The following is a 12,372-nucleotide window of genomic DNA, read 5'->3' as shown; positions in this document are numbered from 1 at the left end:
TTTTTCATATAAAATAAAAATAAGAGATTTGATCTTATTATTCAAATTTCTCTCATAAAATAAAACAAACAGAATAATAAAATCTATATAATTCAAAACAAAAAAAATCTAACAAAAAATAGTTGCAAATCTACAATTTTATAAATTTCAACTTCTAAAATACTAAAAAAAAATTCCTTCAATAAAGTCGTTGAGTATAAAATTTAGAATCAAAACATGTGAGTACAAAACTTCTAATTTTGTTCTCATTACAAAATATTTATTTCCATTAAATATAAATAAATGTCTCCCCATACCTAACGGGTAATAACTTTTTTTATAATAGATTTTAGCATATTCAAGTCATTAGTAATATGCTTTATTTTATCCTCCGTTGAATAAAATCAGGATTTCTATCTTCTTTTCTCGTGATTTTTTTTTTGAATAATTGAGATTAAGGTTTTTTTCATAAAAGTAATTTGAAGAAAAAGTAGCGGGGGAGTGAAATAGCTGAAAAATGGGTTAAAAATTTAATTTTATGGAGGTATGAGTTTCGTTAAAATAACTCTAAGTTATTTGTATAAAAATTAGATAGAGACAAAATCTGATAATTTTTGAATATTTAAAAGATCAAAATCGATAAGTGTTTAATTAAGGGACTAAACACGATAAGTGTATAGCTAAGAGATCAAACTTGATATCTTTTTGAATAATTAAAAAATTAAATCTGATAAATATATAATTAAGAGACCATTTTAGACCAACTCTAATAATAGAGAGACAATTTATGACCTTTTCTCGTATTTGGTTAACACGGGACAAAAATTGCAAAAGAGGCAAACAGTTTCACATTTTTCTCCAATTCACGATTTAGCCTAATTTGTTTGCAACTAATTTGTTCGTAGTCATTTAGATATCACTTATTAAATCTGTTTGTTTTCAAAAGGTGATAATTTTATTATTTAAATCTTAATCATTAAGTTCTTTGTTTTTCTTATTTTACAATCATTTAATGGGTCCTAATAGTTTTGAATGATTATGGTCTATAAGACTTCATTTGTGTGTACTTAACGAAGGTCTGAATCTAAATGAATGAGATCTTAAGTCATTAAATGTGTTTGTTTTTCTACTTAAAAATCTCTTAACGGATTTGAAAAAGTCTAAATGAATCAGATATATGACAAAGTCTTAATCTTATTTAGGCCTTATATGTTTTTATTAAGATTAAAACGTCTGAATCTGAATGCACATCTGAATAATTAAGATGTTGTTTCAAGATCTGAACACTAAGTGATTAATACTATTTATTTTTCAACATCTGAATATGCATAATTTATTTATATGTACATAATAAAAATACAACTCAAATAAAATTGTTAAAATATTTAAAAAAAATCATTATTTGATTACAAAAATGGAACAGTTGTGCTTGCTAGTGATGGTGGAGATAATTTGTAATCGTGATGGTAATGATGATAGTTATTGTTAGTTGCTAGTAATGATGGTGGTGATAGTCGTGAAGGTGGAGGTGGTTAGTGTTGTGGTGACTGTCATAATGGTGGGAATTAATAATGGTATTGGTGGTTGTAATGGTAAAATTGGTTGATGTTAGTAGTTGATGATGGTGACTGAAAAATATTTGATGATTGATATGTGTTTATGGTAGTTGGCAACAGTCCTAGTTATGATGATGGAGGTGGTTGGTAGTAGAGATTGATCACAGTGGTCATAGTGCCTAATAGTAATGGTGGAGGTGGCAACGGTGGTGGTGGTGGTGATCGAAGAATGTATGGTAGTAGTTGGTAGCAGTGCTAGTTGTGACGGCGGAGTATGTTGGTAGTACGAATTGATTGTAGTGATGTAAGTAGTGGTGGAGGTAGCGACGGCTACATAGACGGGGATGGTGGTGGCAATTGATATAATTATAATGATGAAGGAGATAAGTTGTGGTAACAATTGACAGTAGCGGTTAGCAACGATGGTGATTGCAATGGCAGAGGTGGCTAGTGGTAGACGACGCTAATGGTGGTTAACCGTTGACAATGGGGTTGGTGATGGTTGTGATTGTGATAGCAGATATGGTTAGTGGTGATGATTGGTGATTGTGGATTGAATTGTGGACAATATTATCCAAAATACCTCTTAATAATATTAAGACTTGGTTTTAGATCTTAATGAATAACACATATTAAGACCAATTAAGTGCTTCAAATCTTAATTAAAATAAATGCACTTAATGGTCTAATGTTTGAACCATTAAGATTCAGACCTCATTAAGTGCAAACAAATGAGGCCTTAAAACTTTTTAAACACAACTTTTATTTTCAGAAAAAAATTGTGCTCCATATTTTTTTTTCTCTTCTACAAGAAATTCACTTCTCTCCTTCTCCAACTATATTAGTTTACCAAATGTTTTTCCTTAAACTTTTAATTCTTGGTCTTACTATTTGCAGACCAAAAATTGGTATAATTTGCTATAAAAATCTTTGTTGAACTAAAATGCAAAGCAACTTCAAAAATACGAGCGGTTAGAAGTCGACGGTGATATCTTTATAAATTTGTTTTAAATCATTTGAATTTATCTTGTTCATTACTTATTTTAGATAAGAGTATATGGGCAATGTGATGATCCTATTACGGACGTAATGGCATTTGTCTTATCTCATCAAGACAAGTCAATTTAAAATCTAGTGAAAACAGAAAATACGGAAGTAAAATAGACTAAAAGACTAAATTTCGTAAACATTGAGGATAAAATAACATAACTCAATATAATCTCCAAAACCTCGTTGTCACGTGTACAAGCATCTAAGTATTACAATAAATTTGAAAGAAATACAAGTCTCAATGTCTTTATTTCTAAAGTAGAACAAGAACATAAAAAAAGAGTAAAACGTGTCCGCCGAGGTGACAAGTGGCTATCTCACTAACTCTCCAACTGAAGCCTCGAACGTAGAAGGGTAGAAGGTGAAATCACAAAGATCCGAGCTCGTAATCTACATAAGTGTAGAAGTAAGGGAGTGAGCACCAAACAACACGGTACTCTGCAAGCAAACGATTAACACGAAGTAAAGTGGTATAGAACTTAGGTATTCCCGACACTCCAATTAAACCTCCTCAAACTACAATTGAACCTCCTCAAACTACAATCTCACAACATCATCCCATCCTACAATTCATATAGAATATAGCACATAACACATATATCAACACTTAAATGGTACAGGACATCAATACACATAACTAAGTTATCAATCACAACCACCATACAAACACTAGTAAGATTTAAAAATGACAATGATATGCAATGCAATGAAATGAGATGTCAAATATAGTGATGCATGTCTGTCCTACGATACACATCCGCTGAATATCAGGTCGGAAACCATAGATGTCACGACCCAATCCCGTAGGCCGTGACTGGGGTCCGATCTAGACCCCCGTGTACATATAAATCAATTATAGGCTAGTCGAACTATGAACCATGTGATACAATTTATGAGGACCCCAATGGGTCATAACATTTTCATATACATGTAGCCTCTTTCATTTGTATTATATCATGAACGGGCACGCAAACTGACAAGGCTGCCATAACATAACAACATTTACAATACGTTGTATAGGCACAGCTGAACCAAACTTATAAACAACCCACATACATATGTCTACAGACCTCTAAGAGTATCAACGGTATCATATGGAGAGACAGGGTCCCGCCGTACCCCTATAAAAATAAATATATACACCAAAACATCATTACCAACTAGCTAGGCTCCGACACAATGGAGCTCTTCCCACAATCGCTGATTGAAAATTCTAAGCTGGCGGATCTCCAAAATATGTATTTGTACCTGCGGGCATAAAATGCAGCCTCCCTAAAAAGAGAGGGGTCAGTACGACATATGTACTAAGTATGCAAAGCATAAAACATCATAAGGAGATTACAGCTGACATAGGGATGCAAGGGACAAGTATAACAATTAACAAATCACTGTACCTGCATCTTATAAAATGGAGTCATGTACATCATTGTCACATACCGTATCCGGCCCATTGTGGGACTTGGTGTTGCAAATGTATCACTATATTTTCATATGCATGTCTATATACTATATTCGGCCCTTTAGTGAGGGACTCGGTGAAGAGAGTAGTGTACATTTATATCATATCCGGCCCATCATGAGACTCAGTTCCATCATTGTATCATCATGTCATCACATCATATCATTATATATATTATACCGTACTCGGCCCTCTATTGAGGGACTCAGTGAATCTGTCATATACCATACCCGACCCTCTAGTAAGGGACTCAATGAATAATTATATCTCCATATCATCATATATATATATCATACCCGGCTCGAGACTCGGTGAAACTGTAGTGAAGTTGTGCACGATTAGCATACCCGGCCCATTATGAGACTCGGTGGAAGATGTATTAACAGCATGTACGAGCAGAGTGGTGAGTAACCATATGCAAGTTAAGTCATCATCTGAGACTCCATTAAATAGTCAAGTGAACCATCACTTGAAGATCAGGGTAGTAATTATCTTAAGTATCCTTTAAAGGTCATTAGGGATCACATCAAGTGGAGCCTCAGGCATTATAGACGTGCATCAAGATAACGCCACACAGCTTATGCAATCAGAGACATTTATCATCATAGAGCCCTTAGAAACAGGAGCTTACGCATCCAACTGCTACTCAACATATCGAAGGCTCGAGGGTAGTAGTTCAACTACTTTAAGACTTTTAACATTCAGAAGTGAATACGAGTCACGAGTTTTACTTAGAACTTATGAATGAAATTACCCTCAGAGCGCATATTACATTTCACTTATATCTAAGACATGCCGAAATAAAAGAAGGGATAGGCTTTACATACTTACTACTTTCTATCATATAGAAGACTTGAGAAGCGATAACTCAATTATTGTAAGAGTTCTAATCATCCAGAAGTGGATGAAAGGAGTAGATCATACTCGGAGCTTTATGAATGGAATTATCCCCACATTTTATATATAAACCACTTATGGCTAAGACATGCCAAGAGAAAAGAAGAATAGCTTTACATACCTATATGGATCAACCGTAACCAAGCTCGCCTCATTCCTTCTTTAACCTATTTAACACAAAAGTAGTACTATTATGAATAGACTTCGACTTGATCATACTTCTCTACTAGTATGTCGATTAGTTAAGAAGTTAATGGAAATTGAGCAGCACCTCCCCTATAACTTGCCCTATCCGAACTTTCAAGTAACCTACGAGCAGTACAGCCATACCAACAACAATAACCAGCAGCCATATACAATTAAATTACTTCAATACTACTCAATACAAGCTCCAAACAGCCCACTCAAAACTATGGCATTAAAATACAGTTTTTCAATCTTTATTTCATAAAATTACAACATTATGGAAAAGAGCACCACGTGGCTGCAACCAGCAGCACTTATACCCATATTTAATTACGTTTCCATCCCTGCAACATATACAAACCACCTACAAATACGACACCATACTAATAACACTAGCCAAACTTTAACCCGTTAGAATAGCTTCAAAACAGCCCCCTACACGGCTTCAACACCCTTCAATAGTAATGGGTATAATTTCATATTTCCAGACCATATTTACACACCCACAACATGTTTAAATCCTTACTAAAATGTGTGAAGAGGGAATCAAACCGTACCTTAGCAAACGAGCTTCTGAAACTTGTCAAAAGTTTTAGGTTCACGTTGACCTCCTTGCTACCCCAATAATTAGTTTACGCTATTAAAAACCGTTATTTAATCGAAGAATACCTTAGATAATTAATTTACGGATCAAAATTGGAGGGCTTACCTTGCTGCAACCCTAGCCGTAGCTCTCTTCTCTTTTCTCTCCAAAATTCTTCAAGTTTAAAGAAAAAAAGTGAAACTCACGTAGCTAATCACCTTCCAATGGGTCGAAATTACCTTAGAGAATAATTTACGAAGCAAGACTCGAAGCCCTCCTTTTGTTTCAACTATGGCCTAAAGTTGTCATGGCTTGAACTCTCTTTTTCTTCTCTCTAGTTTTCTCTAAGTTAATGTTAAGAAAAGGATGAACAAATGACTTGTTCTTATTCATAACTTAGGGTTATATACACCTCATTTTAAGAGTGACACGTGTCAGCTCCTAAGGGTGACACGTGTCTAGCCCCTACACGTGTCCAGCTTCTATATGTCTGTCCCCTTCATGCTCCAACTAGATGTTGCCATGTGGATCAGTGGGGCCCACTTTCTAAGTAAGTGCATCACCTACTTGTAGTAAGTACATCACCTACTTACCTTTTTTTTGTAGGTTCGTAATCTCATCTCACTTTAAGAACATATGTAATCCTTACTACTTAAGTTCGACATGTACTCAAGTAGCTTAATTATGTAAGACATCCAAGTCGGTAACTTACACAAGTAGGTCGATTACCACGACTCACTACTTGGCCTCCAACTCCTTTCCAATCCTTCCAAACTTATTTCCACCCATCACTACTCACATAGAGCTAGCTTATGCAAAATTTGGGACGGCCTCATCCTCCCCTTCTTAGGATTATTTGATAACGTCATGGATCACATGGTAGCTCTAGAGAAGCTAAATAGATGTTCCTATGTATCAAAAATGTAGGGTATAACATTCTTCCCCTCTTTAGAACATTCGTCCTTGAATGTTAACTAGTCTCATAGGGTCTTACGAACTTCGGGAATTCTCTATAATAGTTGTCATCCATAAACCTCTTATTAACCAATATAATCAACTTAATCAACTTAAGAGCTTAGATTTCCTGTAGACATAGGGAACAAGTACGGATATCTCTTTTCTATCTCCCTTTTGGCTTCCCAAGTCATTCTTTCTCTATTTTTGTTTCGCCACAATACTTTGATGGAAGCCACTTCCTTGGTTCGCAACCTTCCAATCTGCCATCCAAGATGGCGATAGGTCGCTCCTCGTAGGATAACTCCTTTGTAACGTGGACCTCATTCACAGAGAATATTCTGAAAGGGTTCACTTATACATTTGTGGAACATTGACATGTGAAAAACTGGATGTATTGTCTTCAAATTAGATGGTAGGTCCAACTCATAGGCAACTTTGCCTATTCTACGAATGATCTGATAAGGACCAATATATCTCGGGCTAAGTTTCCCTTTCTTACCGAATTTTATTACCCCTCTTTTTGGGTGACGCTTTCAAGAACACATAATCCTTAACCTCAAACTTTAAATATCGACGTCGGTTATCTGCGTATGAATTCTGTCGACTCTGGACTGCTAATAGGTTCTCCTGAATGAGCTTCACTTTATCCACAGCTTGTTGAACTATGTCTGGGCCTATTAGTTTAGTCTCACTAACCTTAAACCAACCAATAGGTGCTCTTCACTCTCTGCCATACGAAGCTTTATATGGTGCCATTTGGATACTATTATAAACAACCTCAATAAGTGACAACTGATCACCCCAGCTATCTCTGAAGTTAATAATGCAAGCTCGCAATATATCTTCTAGCGTCTGCATAGTGCGCTCGGTCTGTCCATTAGTCTGAGGGCGAAAGGTTGTGCTAAGATTCACCTGTGTTCCCAATCCCTTTTTGGAATGATCTCCAGAAGTTAGTTGTAGATTGGGCTCCTCTGTTTAAGATAATAGATGTGGAAACCCCGTGAAGTCTTACTATTTCCTTGATATATAGTCTTGCATAGTCCTCAGCTGAATATGTATTCTTACTGGAAGAAAATGGGCTGATCCTGTCAGCCTATCTACCACAACCCATATGAACTCATACTTCCGTAGAATGAGAGGTAATTCTATACTACAATCCATATTAATTGCTTTCCATATCCAAGTCGGGATTTTCATCTCCTGTAATAGGCTACCAGGCTTCTGATGCTCAATTTTATTTCAGCTATTGTATAATTTCTCTTAATCCAACTTGTAACACTCTAGGCATGCTCTACTGCACCTTTACTCAGATCTTCTTTCTAGTTCTCTTACCACAAATCATATTACAATCTTTACACGAACGTGTGTAGGTGTTTAAATCAGCCCAGAAGATGCTTTAGCGTCGTCATACTAGTCTTTATGTAAACCCTATCATCTCTTACCTCCTTCAGTTGATGTCAGGGCTCCACTATGACTTTTGTCCTTAATACTGATTATATCTTAATGGTTTTGCCTCAAACCATCTTATACTTTTCCTTAATGTATTCAAATATAACAATCACGTTGCTATTACCGACTTTTTTTTATCGAGTAATCACTTGGTCTTACTCTTAGCATACCAATATTCATAGGTTGCATAACTATTCTTGTACAATTTGTACAAAGTGCGTTCAATTCTAATCATACTCTTAGCTTACTCTGCTCTACATATGTCATTGTACTAACACACACTTGCAGTCTCTTTTGGTCACACTTGTTTCACTGCCTTTACGTACCCTTAAAGTTTCCTCATATTCTACCGTAGGAGAGATTTCTTATTTTTTCTTCTTTGCTACATGTATGTCACAATATCAGTAGCCAATAACTCTGTTTCCAACATCTTAACCTTTAGTCAAGTATAGCCTGGCTATCCTTCACAATATCTTTAAGTTACTCATTGTGATTCTTTTGTCGTATTCATCCCTTTTGTATACACCTATTCTTTGATGTCATACCATTCGAGGTATTTACTAATAATTCTTAGCACTGTCTCAGATATCATCTTGGTTTCTATCCGCCCGTTGCTGGCTTTTAGATCTTGCTAACTCATTCCAACATGGGATCCCACTTGAAGTTTAAGTGCTCACATTAACATGTTGTAGTGTCGGTTGATTTCATCTTACGCTTATATTTCTCATATCCACTTCCCCCCTTTAGGGTGTACCTATGTCATTATCTATTTATATTCTACCTTATGCCCCCATTTCATATTTTCAAATACATATGATTCTTTTCCAACACCTTTGGTATACTGCACCATATCCATACCTTCCTTTGTATCATCTATACCTTCCTTTGTATCATCTATACCTTAGGTTACCCATGTATGATACCTTAACACAATCATGAGGTGCTTAGAATTCGCGATATATAGTACGGAATCTAGTCTGATTATTGGTACTCGAGTCATATAATTAATGTAGCAATTTATTCAAAGCCACATTCCATTCATCCCAATCAGTATTTAGCTAGTGCTTCTACTCGTTTCAAGTTCTCCATTTGGGAGCACTTATACTCTAATGACACATGTTTCAAGCTTGTTCATAACACTATCTTTATCCCAATAGATACCACTTATTCCTCTAAGTTAATGTTACGAAAAGGATGAACAAATGACTTGTTCTTAGTCATAACTTAGGGTTATATAAACCTCATTTAAGAGTGACACGTGTCAGCCCCTAAGGGTGACACGTGTCCAGCCCCTACACGTGTCCAACCTTAAGGGTGACATGTGTTCAGCTCCTATAGGTCCGTCCCCTCCATGCTCCAACCAGGTGATGCCACATGGCTTGGTGGGGCCCACTTTCTAAGTAGGTGCATCACCTACTTACTTTTTTTTGTAGGTTTGTAATCTCGTCTCACTTTAAGAACCTATGTAATTCTTGCTACTTAAGCTCGACATGTACTCAAGTAGCTTAATTATGTAAGACATCCAAGTCGGTAGCTTACGCAAGTAGGTCGATTACCACGACTCACTACTTGACCTCCAACTCCTTTCCAATCCTTCCAAACCTATTTCCACCCATCACTACTCACATAGAGCTAGCTTATGCAAAATTTGGGACGGCCTCATCCTCCCCTCCTTAGAATTATTTGATAACGTCATGGATCACATGGTAGCTCTAGAGAAGCTAAATAGATGTTCCCATATATCAAAAGTGCGGGGTATAATAATAGAGGACGCACGATGTCCATGTATCTATTGAAACTATTTTCCAGCGCATACTCATCAATTACCAGAATTATTTTTCATCGGTATTGAGAAACTATTTTCCATCGACATCGCCAGAACCATCTTCCATGAGCATCACCGGAACCATTTTCCATCGATATCGCAAAAATCATTTCCATCGTTATCATCATCAAATGAATCTCATTACAATATTCCAGTAAATACAAATAGGTATGTTCACACAAATAATGAGAAGATGGCAAATTCCACATCAATATGCAATACAATCGTAGTATAACACCAATAAAGAGTCAATATGACTATTCAAATCATCCATAACACATCACACATCAATATACCATCAAGTTGGCTTATTATTTCTCTTCTTTCATTGTTAGAATCATCAATATAAACATGTGATACAATCTCAAGTACCATTTCCCATTACTCTTCGATGCACACAACAAGGAAAACGAGGTTCATATACTTAAAAAGGGTTAAAAAGTTCACTTGCCTCAAACACACATTGAATCAACCCGATACTTGAGTCTTTCCTCTATGATGGATCTCCAAATCAACACAGTCTATTTAAATACGTAATCACATAAGAATACGACCACAAAGACACACAAAACATTAAATTTGAAGACCGAATTCAAAATGACCCAAAAATTCATTCACGAAAAGTAAGAGTAAATATGAAAATTTATATAAAATCACGTTTATCAAAGATTTTGAAACTCAATAGTGAAAACACCATTGAAAAACGAGTTGAAATCAACCATTAAATCACCATTTATCAAAAGAAATGAGTTCTTGAAAAATCCATAAACTTTGACATTCAAAAACAAGAACTAAAAGTTAAAATCAATAAATAAACATTGGGTAATGAACATTTAGGGCCAAAAACACTTACCCAATTGCTTAATCTTGAAACGCCACTTTGAAATCGCTACAAAAAAGTTTTCATAACTCAAAAATGAAAAATGGGAAAGAAACCCTAATTTTTGAGAATTTTAGTCTGATCCGGCATTGTACTTCGCAAGTGCGGCACCCCTCCCTCTGATCGCAAAGAGAAAATTTAAATCAACTCATTATTTGACTTACGCGATCGCGATCAAACCCACACGATTGCGGTGACCAGACAGTAATACTACGCAATCATGGCATGCCTCCACGCGACCACGAAGCTCAAAAGAAAATAACTACGCGATCGCGAGAGGAATTATCACATTCATGATGAACAAACAATGACAATAGACATTAGCACAAAGCAACAATTCAAGACACTAAATTTTCACCGAACTCACCCACGAAATTCGTCCGGAATCCCACGCACACAAACCAAGCATACTACCTAACTAAATTCTACTTTTTGAACTCAGTGGAAACGTCAAAATACAGATTCGAGTTCTTCTTGACCCAAAACCAGTTTAGTTGCAATTAAACTAATTTTCACCCAGAACTTTCGAACCACACTCGAAACCTCTGAAAAAGCTCATTCGAGACCATCTCTAGGACTATAATCATCCCCTAAATTTAATGAAATCTTCAAAAATCCACTTTGAGAGTTCGAACTTCAAATGTTGACCAAAATCGACTTTTGCGCTACTTTCACTTAAACTTCAACCCAATGGCTCAATTCCCCGTTAAGACTCCAAAACTGAAATCGACGACACTCCTAGACCAATTTCTGCATTTCGGAGAGGATGGAACTGATGGAATTTCATTCTGAAACTCGTAGTTTCAGTTGGTACCAAAAACCATTTTTGAACAACTTAAAGCCTCCAAAACTCAAAAACTTCCAAAATTCATAATTTTTCAAATGGTAATTTTTTAAGATTATTTAAAAATGACCTTCACAGTCATTACATGCGAACACGTTATAAAACATAAATATGTTTCACTTCTTTATTTAAGATTAATTGATGTTCAATTTTTTTAAAAAAAATTGAACGACTATATTTTTTTCTTATAATTGTTTTTTTAGTATAAATTATAAATGTAGTCCATATTGTTCTATATTATTTTAATCAAACTTAAAATATTTATTTATATCTTCACACATCTTACCTTTTATCAAATAATAATTGATTTTGTCTAGATTGAAGTTTTCTCTAATTTTTTATTGATGTAATATTTAATTATTACGTTATTTGAATTACAATATTTATTGTGTTTATATATTAATAAATTATATATATTCACATGTTTTAAAATAAACAGTATTAGTCATTCAATGTATAGATTTGAGGACAAGATCTTAATTATTCATATGTGCATTCAAATTTAGCGTCTTAATATTAATGAAAACAAAAAGGGCCTACAAAGTCTTAATATCATTGAAATGTCTATTAAAGAATTTGAACAAAGATGAAAATTCACTCCTACTCCATTTACTTTTATCCATCACTGAAAACCACAACTACACCAGCTACCATCCACAACCACCATCCTCAGCCGAACCACAACCATCACTACCATCACTAATATA

Source organism: Solanum dulcamara, chromosome 1 (assembly GCF_947179165.1).
Source record: "Solanum dulcamara chromosome 1, daSolDulc1.2, whole genome shotgun sequence".
Classification (NCBI taxonomy): Eukaryota; Viridiplantae; Streptophyta; class Magnoliopsida; order Solanales; family Solanaceae; genus Solanum; species Solanum dulcamara.
This window is presented reverse-complemented; position numbering follows the sequence as displayed.